General features: G+C 40.0%; 2 protein-coding genes across 4 annotated transcripts in view; one reads left to right on the top strand and one right to left on the bottom strand.

Annotated features, from left to right (window-relative positions):
• The window catches only part of LOC125897313 (vascular endothelial growth factor A-like), a 341,071-nt gene that overhangs the window by 7,336 nt on the left and 310,803 nt on the right, over positions 1 to 22,932 (bottom strand). The gene's annotated exons all lie outside the window — the stretch shown is intronic.
• LOC125897268 (bromo adjacent homology domain-containing 1 protein-like) overlaps positions 1 to 22,932 on the top strand; it is a 67,449-nt gene that overhangs the window by 13,269 nt on the left and 31,248 nt on the right. Inside the window, exon 1 of one of the 3 annotated variants that reach the window (XM_049590469.1) lies at positions 11,942 to 13,327. The exons of 1 other annotated variant lie outside the window; for it this stretch is intronic. The gene's annotated coding sequence lies outside the window, so the exon portion shown is untranslated. Of the gene's footprint in view, positions 1 to 11,941; positions 13,328 to 22,932 lie in introns of those variants that run through there. One more of the 3 variants, XM_049590467.1, reaches the window with a different exon arrangement.

Below are 22,932 nucleotides of genomic sequence, written 5' to 3'. Positions count from 1 at the left end.
CTCAGGAGGAGCTGGAAAGTGCTGCTAGGGAAGCCTGCTGCCCCCAAGACTTGGCCCCGGATAAGTGTATGGATGGATGGTTGTGCTCATATAGTTTCATGTTATTATAATGGCTTTTATTAAAGGATATTTTCCCTAATTGAGAAGTAAACATACAGCACCTTGAACTATGTGTTTAGTCATCTCAGCTGAGAGTGCGTTACTGACTTCCTGTACTTGTTTCATAACCTGCCTACAACTACTTTATATTACTGATATATTATTTTGGCTAAATTTGGTATCTTTTTTTCACTCAGTAAAACTCAGATTTAATAAATCAGCAGTGATAAAATTGTGTAAACTGTGTCGTTAAAAGGGTACTTTGGATTTTTTGAAGTTGGGTTGTATGGGGTACTTACTCATAGTCAGTGTGTTACCACTTTTTTTGTCTTGCCATGGTATAAACATCTGCCGTCACATACTGATTTTATATATTTTGGCTGGACCGTTCATTAGAAGCGCTTTTGGAATATAGTATATACTGTTCAGTTATTCATTGCACCACACTTTCAGAGTGCAGAGCGTACTCTGTGTACAGAGCAGCAGAGCGTCAGGCGCTGTGAAAATTAAACTAAACCGTTCATTGTGCTGGGTCTAAAAAGTTTGCTGTCATGCACTTTTATAGCAGCTGCTCCTCTCATCCAGCGATCTGATTTCATCAGCTCTGATCAGTTATTCATCCTGTGAGTCGAACTACACAAACTGCTGCCGAGGAAATGAAGGCAAAAGAAGTTATGAAGAGTTCTGTGTTCAAAGACCTGTAAAAATGTCCAAATTCAGAGAGCACAGACAGAAAGGGACACACACACACACACACACACAGTTATTTTGGCTCGTGTCACAACCCGGCTCAAGGCTGGACACAGAAAGAGAGACCACACATGAGTCGCAACTGAAGAGAAGTTTATTTTACTTAACTACAATGGAAAGGAGTGTAGTTATAAACTAAACATAACAAAACCAAACAGGGTGGAAACCAGAGTAGAGAAAGACTGGTCGACTGCCATCAGCTCATGTAGTCCTGCAGCCTGCCCAGGTGGGCTGAATCTCCCTGATGACCTGACTCCACCCACCAGGCTCCTGGAGGGAGAGGCGAATCAGAGAGGCTCGACACACTCGCTAAACTCGGGAGCTGCTGGTCTACTGCAGCCTCGATCAGTTAGTTTGTTAGTGTCATTGTGTGACTTTGGTGAATCTGAATTAACCCTTTTAAACCCAGCAACAGATCGAGGCAGTGGTAGACCAGCAGCTCCTGTGTTCAGTGATGTTAAATCACTGTTTTTCTCAATGGAGTCTGGCTTTGAAGAGAGCTTTATAATGGCGTCAGTTCCCTGTCAGAAATCGCTGTCTGCAGCAACATAAAGCAGTGAAATTATTAAAAACATAGCAAGCTGAAACCATTTCCCTCAGTGGAAACAAAGCTTTTATTTACTTTGATTTCACAGATAAGAAACAATAAATTGTGAAGACAATAAAGCCTCCACAAAATAGCATTTTAAGTCTTGTGTGTGATTTATCCTGGCTTCATATGAGCAGAGGAAGTCTCTGCTAGCTGCTAGGCTAATTTATACAATGTAAAACGCCATAGGCTTGTGCTAATAACGTTAGCATGTTGTATTTGTGGGGAAAATGTGTCCAGATAAAGACAAGTGTTTGTCTGTGAATGCTGCGAGTTATAGTGAAGCTGATTTGTGTACTTGTGTTTGAAATTGTCTCTATTAAGCCATGTTTAATGTGTGTTTAATGTGTGTTTTGAATCAACGAAACTTTACAGCACTTCACAGAAACCTCCGCCGCCAACTAGTGGTGTAGTAATGGCGTAGGCCACGTGTGTAGGCTCTACATAAAGCTGACGCCCAAGTATAAATCCACCTTTACAGTACATTCTCAGTTGAAGGATGTTTACTGATCCATCAGTATGAATCTAAGACAATAACATCAGCTAGGAATTAATAATTAGTGCCTGTCATAACAAATTGAAGCAAATAATTAAGAGTGCTTTTGACTCTTAAATATCATTAGTTTATTTAATTACTGACCTTGCATCACAGTAAAATGTCCCCAGGCTGTGAACACAACAGTGAATTATCCTAAATCTTTTTAATTAACACCAAGAAAAAACAAAATGTTTTCACAAAAGCGTACATCTACTTAAAATAAAACTGAAGTACAGCTGAAACAGCTGCAGGTACTGAAGTGCAGTTTGTCTCAGTTAATGTCTCTGGCTGTAAGAAAATATGATAAAGTGAATCATTGAATGAGCGAACTAAAACTCTGGCTTTGAAGTGATACTCCTCCTCACAGAGTCTGTGCTTTCAGCAGGAGACGTCCAACCCCTGCAGACTTTAAGAGTGGCTGTTAAAAGTTGTAGTTTGCCTCTTTCACTGACAACAAAGGATTCACAGTTATTAAGTTTAGTATTAAAAAACAACCAGATAAAATCTTACAACAGCTCCTGCAGTGTAATCGTTTATTTTGCTCACTATGTTCCAAATAGTCGTGTGGTATTTTTGCCAGCTTGTTGTTACTGGTGTGAATTCTTATTGTAGGCTATCGATTGGGACCCAGCCCTGTCAGTCTTTAGGAAATTTCTCAGAGCGAATCTGAGCAAGGAATGGACAGGAACTTTTACCTTAGTGAGGAAGTGTGGTGGACCCTGTTGCTAGGTGCGATGCATTCTTTTAACAGATGGTGAACCTGCAAGCTGTGGACGCCCAGTTTAAATGACATGAACTGCATCACATTATGAGACTTTGAGAAATGATGTTATTGTTAGTGTGATGATTCCGCTGATGGAGAGCTGCGACAGACCCAAGTCATCACTGCTGCAGTGTCACATTATGAGTTGTCAGATGTCTTAGTGTGGTGATCACTTTATTTCTGGTGTTATGTTGTTGATGTGTTGGGTGTGAGATGTGAGCGCATCTCTAATGCAGCATATAATCTGCTCTCATTAAGAAACTTTTAAGCCTCTTGAAAGTCCTCCTGCCTGCTCCTAACAGTTGTTTTTTTAACCTTAGGAGCTCTCTTATGTTGTGTTCACATGGGGTGTGAATAAAACAAATTCACATCAGTTGCAAATTAAACAATTCGAGTGTGTGAATAACATGTAAATTAATGTAAAGACGTGATTAGATGCGAATTCCTGCCAGGTGGCGCGATGGACCTGAGGCAAAATATGCACCAATTAAGCAGTGCAAATGAAGCGAGTAGTGAGATTTTGCGTCATACGCTTTTTTGCGAGGGCTGTCAAATCTGAACCTCAGCGACTGATTTGTGTAACGATAACCAATCAGCAATCAGATCCGCTGAGCATCTTTTACTGCCTGGAAAACGATGAGTCAGGCACTGGGTGGGTGCTACTTTTTGCAAACTTCATGAAGTGTGGAGGTAGGTTGTGTCTGATGTTGCTAAGCGACCAAAACCAGCATTGTGTCATAGTCTACTTACCAGAAATCTTAAATTTGGAGCTGATGTTTTTCCAGGTTTCGTTTTTTAAGTTTGTTTTAAAACATTGTCCATGGGACAGATGTAAAGCTCCGGGTAGCCCTGCTTTAAAATGATCAACTTCTCCTTGATATTCACGTAGGAAAATAAAGATGTCCACCGGCTATGATTGATTGTTCCTGGTCACATGACATGCCGTGTGTGTTGCTGCATTCCAGAAGTTGAACTTCGTTTATCTCAGGGTGCGGCTGTCGCCATCTGAACAATAGGTGCTTGGGAACGCCTGTGTGCAATGACGGTGTTGCTCTTGCTTTTGACTGTGTCTTCCATGCATCCACATTGACAACAATGGATTTGAAGGTGCAGAAAACATGGCATGTGTTTAAAGACCTAACTCTTTTTTCTTTTCAGTTTGCTTTTAGTCGTTGGTTTTCTTGTGTCTTTGCTGTGAACGCTGATGTCTCTGAAGAAACGATGGGCAGTTTTTTCATTGCTGCAGGTTGTTTCTCAGCCAGTGTGTTTGCAAAGCTTCTCCTGAAGCCACGTGCTGAAGATATTGAGCTTGACTGAGTGAGAGCATGCGCAGGGGGAGGGGGGAAGTGCAGCGTGTGCAAGAGCAGTGAGTGATGCTGCGCTGGAGACTCCTCCTGCCTCTGATTGGTTGTTTTTGTTCAGGCGCAGTGGCAAATGCCATTAGAGGAACCTGGAGCCAGTTGCACAAAACACCTTAAGGGTGACACTCAAGACTTAAGGCTGTTGCACAGAATCCCTTAAATGTTTTCCTCAATTAACTAAAAAAAATTAAGGCATTTACTACATTGAAACATTTTACAGTGGTAAATTACTACAGTTTCCATGATAACCATTTGTGTGCTTGTGCTCAGGCTTGTGATACTTTAAGTCTTTTGTGCAATGGTTTAACTAACTTTAAGGGATTCCTTACATATAACACCAAGATAGGGGGAAAACCTTTAATACTTACATGTAGGTGAACATTTTAAGGAAATGTGAAGGAGATGTTTTAAGAAAGCCTTAACACTGAGTTTAAGGAAAATCTTACGTTAAGGTCATGTGTTTCTGTCAGGATGTGGTCACATTTTCAGCCAATATGACAAAAAGATATTTCTTTTATTGAAGTTATGTACTGTAACTTTAATGTGTGATAGTAAACCATTAAAGCTCTACTCAGCTGTGCTCCAGTTTTTAATTCCCCTGACCAACCTTCAGCAAAATGTTGATTTTTGTTCAGTCTGCAAATCCCAAGCTTATGTTTTATATTTAAATAATTGAATAATTCATGTCATAAACTGGCAACTACAGTAAAGCTGAAATATGGTGATGTTAAGGTAACAAAATTAGCTTGGTTTGGACTGAGAGAAATTTAGTCATCATGGTTAAAGCTGCATTTATGTATTTATATTTATTTTGTGTCCACTTTGTGGAGGCTGAGCAAGATGATAACATGACATGCTATCACCTCATGAAGTTGTAACGTGTTAGCAAACAGTTGCTATTTTACACACATTGTATGTGTTTATTTGGATTTAACCACCATGGTTCAGATTTTTTTTTACATACAACGAAATACAGGTGCATTCTCTCTTAATACACTTAATGCAGTTAAAATGGATTTTTAAAAAAGCGCTCATGCATATTATTGCACATAAAATAAGTTATTGCACTTATTGCACAAAATTTACTCTAATGTGTTTTGGTGAGTTCGCTTCAGTTCAGAGTTCAGTATGGTGATGGCTTTGGGGTAGAGACTGTTTATGAATCTTGTGGTGCGTGTTTTGACGGACCTGTGGCATTATTTGGAGGGCATTTTTGGTGCTGGAGGCTCTGCAGCCATTTTGCCAGAGTGAGACAGTATTGTAGTAGGAGATATTGCTGTCAGAAATCCCAGACGTTATAAACAGCTCTTCAGATGTGGTTGCTTGTGGTTCCAGTTTGAACGATGTGACGTAAACGCTGCACTTGCATTCATGTGGAGTCTTGTGACTGTCGGCCACCTGATGAATGTCTAACACTGACTTTTATTTTAGCTCTGTTTTGGTCTCCATCAGCTCCTGAAGGAAATATCAGTTAAATGTTATATATGTTCAGCTTGTTTCTTACTGATAAGACAGATTATAGAGCTAAGTTCAACTCCAGCCAGCAGCCCTTTGCTGCATGTCATCCCATCTGCCCCCCCCCCCCCCCTTTACCCCTCAAACTGTCCTGTCATTAAAGGCGAAAAAAGCCCCGAAAATAATCTTTAAAAACAAAACAAAACCACAAGTGTAACTTATCAATACCACCCAGTTTATTTCTCTGGGTTTACAGGTGTCAGAGATGTTCTCACAACATCACCTCCACAGGTGAAGGTTATAACAAGTTAAATCTTTTCCAAGACAAACAACAAGTGATTAGTTCTTATTGTAACAATAGTCCTGATTGGATCAGCCTCTCTAAAAAGGGAAGGTATTGATTATTCGGCACAATGTGACAATCACTCTTTCACTCTTTCACACTCTTTCCCACAGCACAAAAAGACTCGGGCTGTAACAGCCACCTTTTCAAGAGTTTGAATTGATGTAATAACAGTGTATTCAACTGTATAATTCAGCCCTTTCAGCTTTTCTGACTTTCATCACCATTTCTTGCCATTTAAAAGGGTTTTGAGTACCGAGCAGAAAAGTGGCTCGAAGCCTTTCTGGGCCAACAAAAAAAAACACTAAGAAATGCTCCTGACATGTCAGATGCAATTAAAACCTATGAAACTTAAATGTTGTACGGTAACTGAGAGTTTCTAAATGGCCAAAACACCTTCAATAAACTGGAGATCATCTGTTTTTGTTAAAATGTTTTGCAGAGTTTCTCTCCATCGAACTGGCGGCAGGCAGATTGTGTGCAAGAAATGTTAAGGCTGGGTAAGCAACACCCTGCTATTTTCAGATGCCAGTTCTGTGATGCCATTTGTGGCTATAATGACAGACAAGATTAAAAAAAAAATGGTAACTGGCGAGTTTCAGATGTTAGCACTGAGTAATTTATTTCCTTTAATTTACACACATAAAGTCAATCATTTATCAGATCAATGCCAAACACTGTCAACAGGCAGGATCTTTGAAGCACACAGCTCTGCTCGGAGATTTTTAATAAGGTGCAGCAGCTGATGTTGCGACATGAAGCATGTCTGGCAGAGTAAGAGGAGGCTGTGTAAACACTATGGCAATGTGGCATGGGCTAGTTGCAACACGAGGAACCTGTCCACCCTTTAGAGACACTAACACAGTCACCAGAATAAACGTTGGCATTGTACAATCCTGCAAACCCTGGATATGTAACATTTGTGTGTCATTATGTAGTAGATATGCTAACACTTAACATTTCATGAGTGCACAGAGGAAAGGATAATTTGTTGTGATTAAGATTTAAGTCTTAAATCTTTGTCTTTGGTACTTGGTACTTGGCGACAGTAAGATAAATCCTCCCATGGAGTCCAGACACTGGTGACGGTGGCTGATGACTCTGAGGCTGCTGAGACATATGAGGCTGATGAATCTGTAAAGACTCGGTGGAGCGTGCGCACGACTGCAGCAAGACAGAATTACGGCAGAGAAGGAACCATATTTAAAATGAGGAGCAGTGAGATGATAGGCTGACAGAGAAGGTGTGTCACTCTGCTATTGGTTGATTGTGAATCATTTGAAGAACAGCCGATGACTCAATTTACAGACCCGCACAATGACAATTTAAGATTGTGAGTGTGCATGCATGCAAGGAGTGAGGAAATTAAAAGTGTTGCCATACTGACTGAACTTTCACCAGAGCCTCATTTGGTTTTCTGTGGAAACATTAAAGCCTGTCTGTTATATTCCCTTACCTTAACCTTCAGATAAATAAATGTTAGAGAGTCCTGGCTATGTCAGTAAATTTTCATGACATTTTACATCTAAAAGGTCAAAGTTTAACTTCACTGTGACATCATGATGTTCTGCAAAAACACTTTTCTAGGTCATAACTTAGGAACAGAACGGGAGACATTTCATTCCATGCTGAAACTGTGCTGATTATATAGGTCCTATGTGCTGCAGGGGGAAAACATATGGGTGAAGCATCCATATTTTCACAGACATAGATTTAAACTGTAAATGCAACTTGGCCGGTTAGCAGAGGCAAACAACTGCAAGGCAGTAATTCTAGATTTTAGGATTACATATGTTGAAGATAGGTTACACAGAATACACCCTTTCAAACTAATATCTAGAATACCTCAAATTCAGCTAGAAGCAGAACCACTTAATATTATTCTAGGAATGTTTAATGATGTCAGAAAATTAAGCAACGTTTCCTATCCTATTGCTTCATGATTGCAAAGAAACTGCTCCTTATGCATTGGAAAAAGAAAGAAGTCCACACAGCAAAGATGTGGCTCAGTGACCTTACAAACACACTTTAGCTAGAAAGAATAAGACACACTCTTATAGACAGTCTTCCATATTTTGATAAGGGATTCACCTCTCACTTAAAATCTTGCTTCTGTGACCTAAAATGGGCATTGTGACGAAGAGTAGGGCTTTTTTTCCTTAAATTATCATTATTATTATTACTATTATTATTTTTTTAATTGTTGTTTTTTATTTTCATATTGCACCAAAAAATAGTCTACAGTTTCTACAATCTGGTTTCCGCCTCACCATCTGCGTCGCCAATTTCCTGTGTCCAAAATCTTTGCATGCATGGGTCAAAGTTTCTTCTATCAAGATGATTTTTATAGAGTATCCTACGCCTCTTTCAGGCCTCGTTTTGTGCGTACGCAATGTTTATAAATGAGACCCCAGAGCAATACTAGACTGCCAACTGGGCATAGCTGGTCCCTGGCCAGGGGCCTCAGACTCTCAGGGGGACCTACAGAAAAATTTCGGCAACGTACATTTCTGCAAACCATGTTAATATGGAGTGGATACACTGGAACTTTACATTTCAGAAACGCTGTGGTTCATGTAAGGTTTAAGCACAAAAATCCTTGGTTATGTTTAGGAAAAGATCATGTTTTGGCTGCTCTGGTGGCACAACCACGACTGAAGGTGCAGTGTCATGCCATCCGCCATCCCCTCCACTTCCTCGTGACAAAATCAGCTTGCATGTGATCACGACAATGTCACTTTGGAAACACTGATATGATGCATATGAAACGTACCAGTGTCACATATCCGTGATTTTCAGAAAGGTACAATGCCAACATTTTCTTCTGGTGACCAGGTTGGAGACACCTATAGTGCAGGCAGTCTGAATCACTACACGGCCGCATCCTGCCTCTTCTTACACAAATAAAAACATGCTTTTTGTTGCTTCACCTTTATAAACTAGCTGTATAACTGTGTGCTTCAGACCCTCATCACTGCAGATCTGACCTCCTGCCTGTTGGGAAAGTCAGTCTGAGCTCTGAGAGGCTGATGCACAGAGATTCCCTCAGCCTTTATCTCCTGCAGGCAGTATATAACATACAGTGGATTACATCAATCCCCATGCTCAGTATGAAGTCGTGGAATGTAACTAAGTACTCTACTGATGTACTAATCTCCACATTGAGTATTTCCATTCTCTGCCTCTCTATACCTCCACTTAAGAGTGAAATATTGTACTTTTGGTATTGCTTAACTATATTTATTTGACAGCTATGGCTGTGTTGTAGATTATGACACATGCAAATTATATGGAGGGCTGTAGCTGTAATTGAGGACACTGAGGTCATGTCCTTGGTATTTCACTCTGGGAGGCTTGCAGGTGGGTGGAGTTTACATTCTACAGTGTAACATGTACACAATGTGGGCATTTACTTGGTAGATTTAACTAAACGTGTATTAATATGACTAAATAGATAAAAAAAAAAATTCAGAGAGTTGCCACTAGAATTTCAATGCTGTGAAACATCATTTTAGCTTTGAAATTAATATTAAAAAATATGAATAAACAGTAAGCGGAATAAGTGACTTAAGAGCTGGTGATGGGGGCATGATCTCCATATTTCTAAAATCCTTGCTGCAGTCCTTGAATGTATAAAATATGATTGCTATGGATGAAAAATCCAGTAGATACAGTTAGAGTTAGAATTAGTTCAACTTCCATCAGCTACGATAATGATTTATTTATTTTTTAAAGGCTACATTTTGCTGATAATTCTTGAATGCATTTATTATTATTTAGTATATTACAGTGTGGTATTACTACTTTTATGTATGTAAAGAGTTTAAATACTTCCTCTGCCACAGTCAGTCATTGTGTGTGTTATAGTAGACAACATATCCGAACAATGCACAGTGGAGTTATCTTGATATTCACAGGACTGTTAGGCTGTTAATGGGACTAACCCAATCACATTCTTGCTTCTTCTGCAAACCATAAATACGTACATTTGTACATTTCATGGGTATCATGTCAACATGTTTTAAAGTGATGTATAGTAGCTCTCATTACATGTATATGAGCGGAGTTTCTCAGCTGGAGGAGGAGGGGATGGTGGATGGTGTGACACCTAGGTGAGACAGCTGCCAAGCAACAAAACTGGATATTTTTAACGAGACACTGGCGCATTTCCAGCTGTGTTAATGGGCAAAATTGAGTATCGTGTGTTTGTGGTGACAAACCACAATTTTTTTTTTTCACAGGTCAGCACATTTCCAGCTGTGTATTTTTAACCAGATGTTGAGACATTTCCAGTCTTGTTTATGGCAACAAAATTGGGACATATGTTGGGACATATCCAGCTGTGTTTGTGGTGACAAACCAGGTATTTTGAACTACAGGTCAGCACATTTCCAGCTGTGTTTGTGGCAACAACCAGGTCTTTATAATGAGATTTCAGGACATTTCCAGCTGCGTTTGTGGTGACAGGACCGGGTATTTTTTCATTTGTAGCGATCGAACTGGGTGTTTTAAGTCAAAACATGTTTTCCTGACCCTAACAAAGTGGTTTTTGTGGCTGAACCTTACCACACATTAGTCACAGAGTTGTCACAGCATACATTTTAGAATTAAAATGACAATATTTTAACATATCCACTAAAATTTTGCAGTCATGTATGTTTCTGCAAACCATCGATATGTTACATTTGTACAATATTATGTTGTAGATTCCTTTAAACGTTACGTTTCTTCATGTAAATACAGTGATGGGTCACTGAGAAACACCCACGTCTAGTGGCTAAAAGTTGTTGGAAACAGAATGACGGGTCGCTACAAAACACCCACTTTTATTGTTTGTTGGTCTTGAACAATGGTCTGCAGATGACTGCAGCTTCCGTAGCAGTGCCTCCGTGCTATTCCCAGTAGAAACCCAGTGATGGGTCGCTAAAAACACCCACGTGTAGTGGCTAAAAAGCTGCTGGAAATACAGTGACGTGCTGCTACAAAATACTCACACTGGGTGGCTAAAAAACTTCTAAGAATACAGTGATGGGTCACTAAAAAAACGTCTACGTTTAGTGGCCAAAAAGCTGCTGGAAATACAGTAACATCAGCAACGTCTCGGTAAAAAACAACCACTTTTTGTGGCACCATCTGCAGTGGAAACCCAGTGACAGAGTACTCTAAAAACAGTTAGTAGCTAAAAAGCTGCTGAAAATACAGTGACAAGTGGCTAAAAATACCACCGTTGGGTGGCTGAAGAGCTGCTGGAAATACAGTGACGTTTTGCTAATTACACCTACATTTAGTGGCTGAAAAGCTGCTAAAAATACAGTAACATCAGCAACGTCTCCAGTAAAAAACAACTGCTTTTCGTGGCACTTTCCCCGGTGGAAACCCAGTGACAGGGTGCTCAAAAAGCACCCATGTTTAGTTGCTAAAAAACTGCTGGAAATACAGTAATGTGTTGCTACAAAACACCAAAATTTAGTGGCTAAAAACCTGCTGGAAATACAGTAATGTGTTGCTACAAAACACCAACATTTAGTAGCTAAAAAAGCAGCTGGAAATACAGTGACGTGTTGCTACAAAACACCAAAATTTAGTAGCTAAAAAGCTGCTGGAAATACAGTGACGTGTTGCTACAAAACACCTACATTTAGTAGCTAAAAAAAGCAGCTGGAAATACAGTGACGTGTTGCTACAAAACACCAAAATTTAGTGGCTAAAAAGCTGCTGGAAATACAGTAATGTGTTGCTACAAAACACCAACATTTAGTAGCTAAAAAAGCAGCTGGAAATACAGTGACGTGTTGCTACAAAACACCTACATTTAGTAGCTAAAAAAAGCAGCTGGAAATACAGTGACGTGTTGCTACAAAACACCAAAATTTAGTAGCTAAAAAGCTGCTGGAAGAACAGTAATGTGTTGCTACAAAACACCAAAATTTAGTAGCTAAAAAAGCAGCTGGAAATACAGTGACATGTTGCTACAAAACACCCATGTTTAGGGGCTAAAAAGCTGCTGGAAATACAGTGACGTGTTGCTACAAAACATCAAAATTTAGTGGCTAAAAAGCTGCTGGAAATACAGTAATGTGTTGCTACAAAACACCTACATTTAGTAGCTAAAAAAGTAGCTGGAAATACAGTGACGTGTTGCTACAAAACACCCATGTTTAGGGGCTAAATAGCTGCTTGAAGAACAGTAACGTCAGCAACGTCTCAGTAAAAAACAACTGCTTTTTGTGGCACTATCCCCAGTGGAAACCCAGTGACAGAGTGCTAAAATAACACCCACATTTAGTGGCTGAACAGCTGCTGGAAACACAGTGACAGGTCGGTTAAAAAAACAGTTTTATTGTGGTCTCAAACAGCAGCTTGGCAGGTGTCTCGCCTATGTGACGTGCTGTCCATCATCCCCTCCATCTCACATGATGTTATGATACTTAAGAAACATACCAATGTGTCTGTGGTTTCATAAACATACATGAATACATATATTTTAGAAAAGTTATTTTGTTAACTCTTTAAAGCCCATTAACAGTCCAAGAGCAGCTGTAAAGTGAGTTTTTGTCTCCCTTTACATCCCATAACTCATCAGAACTTTGTTAAATGGGAAGCATTTAAAAACCATATCTCCCACGCACCACATGGGACACTGTTGATATGGTTTTAAACGCCTTCCTCCTTCACATGAATTTCTCTCGACGTGCTTTAACAGTCTGGTGGTTGACTGGTCCTGGTTTGGTCACGACAAATGACAGGGTGAGGCTGTCTGTCGTCGTAGTGGGGGGGCAGCAACATCCATCGCCCGTTGATGTAGCGCCGCGTTGTAATGTAGTGGAAGCAACTTATACCTCGCATATACAGCGCACATATTTTAGTTTCCTTTCCCCCCTTCATGATAAACAGCTGTTTGTCCGTCATTGGAGGACGGGGGTGTCAAGCGAGGCTGGTCCGTGTGGCAATTGGTTCAAGATTAAGTTTTCTGCAAATCGGTGGAAGCCCAACCAGGAAGAGCAACACACACACACACACACACACACACACACACACACACACACACACACATCTCGCAGGCAGCGCCACCGACCGTCCTCTCTCCACTCCTCCCCAGCTCTCCCAGTTACGGAGCTCTGCCATCGCACCAGTCCGGCGGCTTCCTCCCCCTCCACCTCCACCGAGCGGATTTGTTCGACGGTTCCCGGCTGGCAGGGGGAAGCGTGTCGGCGAGCCGTAAGTTCCCAGCTGCATATTTCGTGTTGGTATATCGCCCTGAATGTTTGAAGTTGCTCCGACTGCCCAGCCGTCCAGAGAGGAGCGCAGAACCCATTTTTCGCTTCGTGCACCAGAAGCGATACACGGGGCTGCTGCTACGTGCCAGATCCTCCGGGGCTCCACCAGGACCGGGATCACTACAGCCACCGTGTCGGAAACACGGAATCCGGTTAGAAAATGTGATCAGGAGGGGTGACTGCCCTTTATTTTGCTCGGTGTGTTTGGTGTGTGTGTGTGTGTGTGTGTGTGTGTGTGTATTCGGGTAGCCCCCCTCCTCCTCCCCTCTCCAGCCCATATTTAGAGCCTGGCTACTTCAGATGGGCAGCTACGTCAAGCTGTACTGTATCCCATCCTACTGTATCGCTCGGCCACTGTATGTATATATACGTGTATATATATTTACCCCGTGTGTGCATTATGGTCTGCGTGCATGCGGAGCTTCCTCGACATCAGCGGATGGTGTTGGAGCTCAAGGCTGCGGTGCAAGTCTGAAGGAAACAAACACAGTGACCTCATGTTGGAGATTCTTGTGTCTTGATAAAGCTCCACATGCCTCGTGTTGGAGCTGTGACACGGGGAATGTAAAATAAGAGCCTGTATCTGATCCCACTGGTCACCTTGGCTGGTTATTTATTTTTGATGGCTCCACCTGAAAGTTGAAAGGAGGAACATTTGAAGTGGATGAGGTGTTAATGTACAGGTGTAATACTGGCTGATGAGTTGTTTCTGTAAGGTGTGCTGTGTGTTGCTGATTGGTTGGATAATTTAGTGGTTTATACACATTTCTTTTGTTTGTTTGTGACACCTTAAAATGAAGCCAGTTTTATATTTCTGGCACCTTATCATATACGCTGGATGAGATGTTAATTTACAGGTGTAATATTTGCTGATGAGTACATTACATTGTGAAGAGTTGTTTTCTATAAGGTGTATTATGTGTTGCTGATTGGTTGGATAATTTAGTGGTTTATAAATATTATTTATTGGTTTGTGACACCTTAAAATGAAGCCAGTTCTATATGTCTGAGCCCTTATATCCTCCTGAGACCCTGTGTCCTCATATGAGGAACATTTGAAGTGGATGAGGTGTTAATGTGCAGGTGTAATACTGGCTGATGAGTACATTACATTGTTTTCTTTAAGGTGTGTTGTGTGTTGCTGATAGGTTGGATAATTTAGTGCTTTATACACGTTTTCTTTGGTTTGTGACGCCTTAAAATGAAGCCAGTTCTATATTTCTGACCCCTCATCATGTAAGTTACAGCCTCATACACTTGGCATTAACATGTGTATCTGTGTAAAAACCAATACGGCCTACACCAGTGGTTCTCAGATGGTGTGCTGTGGGCTTCTGTGATAACTACACATTGTTATTGTGATATTCAACTGGACCTGTATAAAAAGTTATTTATTTTTGATGGCTCCACCTGGAAGTTGAAAGTAGGAACATTTGAAGTGGATGAGGTGTTAATGTACAGGTGTAATACTGGCTGATGAGTTGTTGTCTATAAGGTTTGTTGGATTTTGCTGATTGGTTGGATAATTTAGTGGTTTATAAATATTATTTATTGGTTTGTGACACCTTAAAATGAAGCCAGTTCTATATGTCGGACTGCTTATATCCTCCTGAGACCCTGTGTCCTCATATGAGGAACATTTGAAGTGGATGAGGTGTTAATGTACAGGTGTAATATTGGCTGATGAGGAGGTTATGATTGTAGTTATGCAACTGATCTGGACATGCAGAGTTGTCTTCTATAAGGTGTGTTGCGTGTTGCATGTTGGTTGGATAATTTAGTGGTTTATAAACATTTTTTTTGTTTGTTTGTGACACCTTAAAATGAAGCCAGTTCTATATTTCTGACCCCTCATCATTTAAGTTGGATGAGATGTTAATATACAGGTGTAATATTGGCTGATGAGTACATTACATTGTTTTCTATGAGGTGTATTTTGTGATGCTGATTGGTTGGATAATTTAGTGGTTTATAAACATTTTTTTTTCAGGTTGTGACGCCTTAAAATGAAGCCAGTTCTATATTTCTGACCCCTCATCATATAAGTTACAGCCTCATACACTTGGCATTAACATGTGTATCTGTGTAAAAACCAATACGGCCTACACCAGTGGCTCTCAGATGGTGTGCTGTGGGTTTATGTGATAACCACACATTGTCATCACAATATTCAACTGGGCCTGTATAAAAAGTTATTTATTTTTGATGGCTCCACCTGAAAGTTGAAAGTAGGAACATTTGAAGTGGATGAGGTGTTAATGTACAGGTGTAATACTGGCTGGTGAGGAGGTTATGGTTATTGTAGAGTTGGTTTCTATAAGGTGTATTATGTGTTGCTGATTGGTTGGATAATTTAGTGGTTTATAAATATGTTTTTGGGGTTTGTGACACCTTAAAATGAAGCCAGTTTTATATTTCTGGCACCTTATCATATAAGCTGGATGAGATGTTAATTTACAGGTGTAATATTTGCTGATGAGTACATTACATTGTGAAGAGTTGTTTTCTATAAGGTGTATTATGTGTTGCTGATTGGTTGGATAATTTAGTGGTTTATAAATATTATTTATTGGTTTGTGACACCTTAAAATGAAGCCAGTTCTATATGTTGGACTGCTTATATCCTCCTGAGACCCTGTGTCCTCATATGAGGAACATTTGAAGTGGATGAGGTGTTAATGTACAGGTGTAATACAGCTGGTGAGGAGGTTATGCAGGTCTTTTTTTTGTTTGTTTTTTTTTTCCGGATGTATAAAAGTAGATTGTTGGCTTCCTCAGAGTATGTGTCCATTCCTGTAAGTCATTCATATTCCTTTAGTGCGTAAGGGTCCTCAGATCAATAGAGTCATGAAAATTAATCAGAGTTGTGAGTATAGTTTTAACAGGATATAGTGTGTGCAGAGTGTCTTGCCCAGTGAACCAATCTGTGTTTTTCCTGAGTCAATTCAGGGTGTGAACCTCTTTAATTTTGTAAAAAATTAAAGAGGCGTGCACAAGTGGATGTAGTAAATATTAAGTGGGATGTGTCCCCTGCGTCCCCCAAAATCTACACTTGTGAGTGTTGTCACAATGTAGGAATTCCTAACAGCGATACAATACCTTTTAAAATATATAAATCTCTGATACATATTTGTTACCACGGGGAAAACTGACATCAAGGGCATGCAAGTTGAGTTTCTTATCCAAAGATAAATCTAAAAAGGCTATAACATGACAACAATGACTTTCCTTTTCTTGGTTAGTAGCAGAGAACAGCAGAATGACTGAAGTAAACAACAATAAAAGAGTAATTAAAGCACAGCTGGTAGTGGATTATCGATACAGCTGAAAATGAGTATTTAAACAGTCTTAAATATTCTGAATCGATATGTAAAGATGTAATGTTTTTGACTACACTAATATGGGTGTAGGGGTGTAGGGTAATGCAGGTTTTCAGGTTGAGGGTCCAAAGAAAATATAGATAACGCTGTGGAAGGCCTTGCTTATTTTAAATTTCACACAGTCCCATGTTTATCTTGTTATAAACAGATATAAGGACAAATCAGTAAGTGTTCATGAACGTCTTTGTTAACGTTTAGCATTCATCACTGGTCTTAAAACAGTTAATGGATGCTCCATAACAGTAAAACATAGCTATAATCACAAATAATCATGTCTGCGGTAGTTTAAATACATTTATAAAAAGGATCATCAACATAAACCACAGCACACTTGGGCCCTTGTTACCTCCCTGTCGCTCCCCCTGTCCGTCTAAGTAGCTCATCTCTCCCTGTGGATCCAAATAACCTGTGGAGGGAGATATAAGTTAGTATTATGTCACAGAAAAGAACTTAAATCCTGTGTTTCTTTAAGTCCATGTGGCGCAAGTGTCTTTAATTCATGGGTCCAAAACGTTTCCCTTCTTCCCTCCTCAAATCAGCCCCTCTTAGTTTGGGTTGTACTTTTTCAATGCCAACAAATTTAAGGGATAAAAAAATAGTTTTTAAACCTGCTGTACATGCTGAGAAATAGTTGAAGTTGCTCCACTCTCTGGCACTTTAAGGCTTTAAATTGATTTATTATTACTGCTGAACATTTGACCATCTAAATCCACCTCTGCTTCTGGGCCACTGCTGCTGCTGGTCGTGTGTTGTCACTGCTGTGGACTGTGTTGTTCTTTACCACAAGGTCGCTGGTTTCATTCATGTTTTGTCCTCTCATGTTTCTATGTGTCTCCCTACTAAGCCTGCCTCAGGAATAGAGCTGCAGTCATTAATCAAGGAAATAATTTACAGATTAATCAACAGTGAAAATAATTGTTAGTGACAGCTGTACTAAAGAATCGCCCCTCGAGTATAAATACAGTTTTTTTCAATTGAAATTGAATGTGTAACATAATATTATATATGATAAACCTACATATAAAAATCCCGTATATGTTATTCATTATAAATGATTTAAAACACTTATATACAAAATATTTATTACCCTTAAGTACAGGGAAATATCTAGTAAATTAAAAGAATTCAAAGGCAGTGTATTTAAACCTATTGAGTGTCCATAGTTTGCTTAAAATAATAATAATAATAATAATGATAATTATGATAATATAACAATAGTAATAATTATTATAAATAAGTAAATTATAACAAATACTAATAATGATAAACTTTATTTGTGTAGCACTTTTCTAAACACAGTTACAAAGTGCTTTATGAATCAAATAAAATAGTTTACACCATCAAGATAATAACAGCTGTTAAAACATTGAACATAGGCTGAGACCAGATAAAACAGAGTCTGTAATAATAATAAATAAATTATTTATTTGATAAAAGAAGGATAGAAACTAAATACAACAGGTTTACTGTAAAAAAAAAACAAAAAAAAAAACTTTCTGTAAAAATATGTTTTGAGGAGTGTTTTAAATGAAGACACTTGGTGGGACGCTGGTGGATTAGTGGATAGAGCAGGCGCCCCATGTACTGTACAGCAGCCCAGGTTCAAGTCCAGCCTGTGGCCCTTTGCTGCATGTCATCCCCTCTCTCTCTCCCCCTTTTCACACTTGGTTCTCTTGTCCATTAAAGGCAAAATGCCCAAAAAAATATTAAAAATGAAGACACTTGGTGTTTTTCAAAGTCAGGGATCTTAAGGAAGTAAACTTTCAGAGATATTAATCCAAATAAATGACATATATATCAAGACCTTGCCGAGCTCAGCTGGTGCAGGTTTCATTGAGGAGGCCCCGCCTTCATTTCCAGCAGAATTGACCTATGGCTAAGCCACGCCCCCTCAACTCACTCGACAAACTATCAACATTCAGTGACCGGCGCTATGGCAGGTGTCACAGTACACGGCATTTCACAGGAGGCAATTGATGATTTTTGGGGACATAATGATCAGATGTCATTGAGAAGTAACCAAAAGGGCCTAAACTACGCATTGGAGGGATATATTCATCATTTTATTGTTGAGAAGGTCGATGAAAAGCTTAAATTACAAGCCAAAATTTACAGGTCACAGTGTACGCTTGTGAACCGCATCTGGTTGCCGTCACCATCAAAGACAACAAGTTAAAGTGCCACTGAAGTTAAGGTTTTTGGCTCAGAATATGAGAAAAGGATAACGGCCTTTTTACCATCTTTACCAAGAGTGTCTCTCCGTTAGTTTGGTGCTACAGTATTTACACTGAATCATTCAGCATAACGTTTGCCAACCTTTGTTATCTCTGCCATTACAGTTAATGAAGCTAAGCTCCAGAAGTTAACGTTAGCTTAACTAGAGCCCTTTGGACAACAGCTAACAATGATGTACCATCACCAAAGTACAAAACTAGAACAAAATAGGCTAATGAACTCCCAGCAAACAAGGTGACATGATGAACAACGCAGCTAGGAGCTAACGTTAGGCTAACTTTAGCTAACGTTAGCTAGAGATGTTAAAGATAACTCTATATTTCTTTCCAGCAAAGTGACAATATGTTGCCTCAAACACAATGTTGACTTACCTTAGAACAGATGTAGACATCATTGTTAATCTTATTCACGTTGAGTTGATGTTGTGGTCTAACGTTACCACACAACTTTATCCAAAGGAGACACTTTTCTCGGTTGAGATGTGGTTTAAAGTGTAAAAAATACACCTGGTCGCCCAGCCTCTCAGGATACCTTGTGTCAGAGTTGCATGTACCCCATGCACAGCGTTTGACCATTTTTAAACTTCAAATCTCAGAAAAAGCTCATAAAACCGAACAAACTGACTTTCTGTAATGCATTTCAATGGACGTCCAGGCAGAGAATGTCCCAGTGTATGGTAATGGCTATACGCACTGTGATTGGCTCATCGCATTTGAGGGCGGGACTTAGCCATAGGTCAATTGTGGGTGCTTTATACCTGCTGAGGATCCACACGTGCATCCTTGAAATTTCTCTAAATGAAGGACTCTGTGCTTGGTAGAATTTGAAGGATCCTCCTAGCCTCCGTGAAATTCAGTCATTTAAGAATCCTTCCTTGACTTCTGAGAAACACCCATTGAGTTTGCCAAATTAAGTTCCCCAGGTGAGGAATTCTACACCTGTGGAGCTCTAACGGGAAATGTCCTGTTTCCCATTGTAACGAGGCGTGCTGCAGGAACTGTTAGAAGTTAGGAGGGTCCTACCTGAGGAGCGCAGGCAGCGGCTAGGCTCAGAGGGCGTTAGTAAATCTATGATGTATATTGGAGTACTGGCACGTAGGGCTTTGAAATTAATTAGTAAAAGTTTAAAATCAATTCTATACTTAGCCAGTGTTGCACTGTAAGGGTGGGAGTTATATGGTCTTGTCTCTTGGAGTTAGTTAAAAGCTGGCAGACATATGGCTTGTTGTCATAAATATATGCTTAAGTTATATTCTCAAGTGACTCTCAGTTTTGGTGTTTGGTGTGTTTTAAGTGACGGCTTTATAATGTGTGGGAGTTTATTTTAATCCGTATCACCACTGTATTGATATAATGCATAAATAAGGGTTGAACTTTTGTCCTCAGAATTAACAAGATTTCATTGTTGTGAAAGACTGAAAAGACTTTGAAAAGATTTAATTCTGACACCTGCTCGTATCAGCATCAATACAAGCCATAAAGATAAACTGTATTTGTGTACAAACTCTACATTTTGGATTTTGTCACCTCAACTCAGTGCCAGCCTCCGTTGGTTAGCTGTGTTGTTTCAGTGTGAGGAGACTGTGGGATGAGAGAGCTGTTTCAAAAATTAAGATTTCTCACTAATATAAATGCTGGTTGGTGGATCAGATACACATCAAATAAATGTGGACTCTTGTTCTCTCCACAACTCCACCAGTTTCTCCTCCTTTCCTACTGGAGTACTGAGCCTCGTTATGTTTCTGCACCCTCCTCAGAGTCCCCTCCATGTTTACTGTCTGCCTTGTTTGCTGCTTCCTGTTTGGTGCTGGAGAGAGTGCAGCTATTGGTTGTTGTCTACGTCATTTAACGTCAGTGTTTGCATGAGCCAAGACTAAAAACTTATGTGATATTTCAAACAGGACTGATTTCATAGTAGGGCTGCTCAATATAACGACTATGTACAATATATCGTTATTTGCTCCTATGTTTAATCTGTCTGTTCATTAGCCTACAGCGTGACATCGCTCTATATGTTGCATGTGTTGCACTAAATCAGTCTGTGAGATGACTGAAATTACCGCAGCACAGGTGCAAACAAGCACTGTGCTGCTAGTTTGTATGTGAGGTGGATCCTAGGGCGTCGCTGCTCTTCATGGTATTTGTAGTCTATTGTGTGTCACTGAGACAACACCTGGATTCAGACGACAGATGTATTTAAAAAATGCAGCGACAACACAGACGTTTCATAAACAAGACATTTCTGATGCTGATAAAGTGTCTCTCGCTCCTTCCCTCTTGCTCTGTGCATAAATAAGATTAATAACCTCAATAAATACAAATATTTAAATTATTTTCCTGCACTAGAAAATCCCAGTCTTTGCATTTTATTTTGATCACAGTCTTTTTTTTTTTTTTTACAAAAGTTCTTGTGACATCTCAAATGTGGCTTTGACTTGCATCTGAACATGGAGCCCATTTTGTAGAGAATACCGAGATATTGTGCATCGCCATTCAGCCTGTAAATGCCGAGATATGAATTTTTGTCCATATCACCCAGCCCTATTTATTGGAACATCAAGGTGATAAAAAGACTGACTTAAAGGGATAGTGCACCCAAAAATGAAAATTCAGCCATTATCTACTCACCCATATGCCGAGGGAGGCTCAGGTGAAGTTTTAGAGTCCTCACATCACTTGCAGAGATCCAAGGGGAGAGGAGGTAGCAACACAACTCCACCTAATGGAGGCTGACGGCGCCCCAGATTAAAACATCCAAGAACACAGAATTGAAACCACAAAATATCTCCATACTGCTCGTCCATAGTGATCCAAGTGTCCTGAAGCCCTGGCATAAAAAGCTGTACTGCGAGACCAGCGAAAGCATGTGAACACACATGAAGGCAGTGCCCATGTCTCACGGTCTCGCACAAGCGCACACACGTCAGCGCGGTGCACAGAGAGGCAGTCAGAGCTACAGGCTACAATGAGGCTAAAAACAGAGTTCAAATGATGTTGTTCCAAACAACTTTTTATGTCGGGGCTTCAGGACACTTGGATCACTACAGATGAGCAGTATGGAGATATTTTGTGGTTTCAATTATGTGTTTTTGGACGTTTGAATCTGGGTCGCCATCAGCCATTAGGTGGAGTTGTGTTGCTACCTCCTCTCCCCTTGGATCTCCGCAAGTGTTGTGAGGACTCTAAAACTTCACCAGAGCCTCCCTCGGCATATGGGTGAGTAGATAATGGCTGAATTTTCATTTTTGGGTGCACTGTCCCTTTAAGACAGCTCAGGCTGAGTCACAGAATCGCGTCAAAACTCTAGAAAAAGTCTTTTGATTTTATTCGGACATTGAAAATTTGTTTGGAACGGTGAAATTGCTTCAAAAGTTTTTTAGTATAAGGCCAGCATGGCTGTGTCATTGTGAGGTGCTTTGTTTGCTGCTGTGTTGGATATTATTTATTTTTTAATTAACTATCTAGCGGTATGCTTATAGTTGAATTTGGAGGTTAGTGCATGAAACATTTGTAGTTTGTTTCGATGGTTGCTTTAACTATACTGCAGTTTCCCAGTGTGCAAAAAGATTAATAGAGTCTGTAGATAATTATTGAATTTCCTCGGTCAGTTTGTCCTGATACGGTTGACTTACAGAGCTGCTGTTTTGCACACATCCTCTCCAGAGTCTTTGGGAGATCTTGCAGGTCTTATCATAAAAAAGTATCCTGTTGCCCCGTGTTTGATGCTCTGCTTTCTAACCAATTAGAGACGGGGCGCAGGGTCATTGATCTTCCCGTAAATGTGAGATTACTTCCTGAAGATCAGCGGGCCTAACTGTGTTTAAAGAGCCAAATTGCCATTCGGCTGGAGAGCGCTGCCACATGAGATAATATCTCACAGGTTATTCCCTCCAGTGTTTCCCCACCTACACTTCTCAGCAGTGACCCACAGCTGCTGCTGCTGGAAAATTATCTTTGTGGTTTAAACAGAAAAATCCAGATAAAAGCTCAGTGTCAGGGTTATCGTTGAGATGTGAGTGTGGTTCTAGATCGACATACAAATATTGATTATTGCAGGAATGTAAAGGTTCAGTGTGAAGGATGAAGGGGTATATATTGGCAGAAATGGAATATAATATAAAAAGTCTGTTTTCTTTAGTTTAT

The sequence above is a fragment of the Epinephelus fuscoguttatus genome, linkage group LG11, assembly GCF_011397635.1.
Source record: "Epinephelus fuscoguttatus linkage group LG11, E.fuscoguttatus.final_Chr_v1".
Lineage (NCBI taxonomy): Eukaryota > Metazoa > Chordata > Actinopteri > Perciformes > Serranidae > Epinephelus > Epinephelus fuscoguttatus.
Note: the sequence above shows the minus strand (reverse complement) of the source record. Positions and strands in the feature narration are given on the sequence as shown.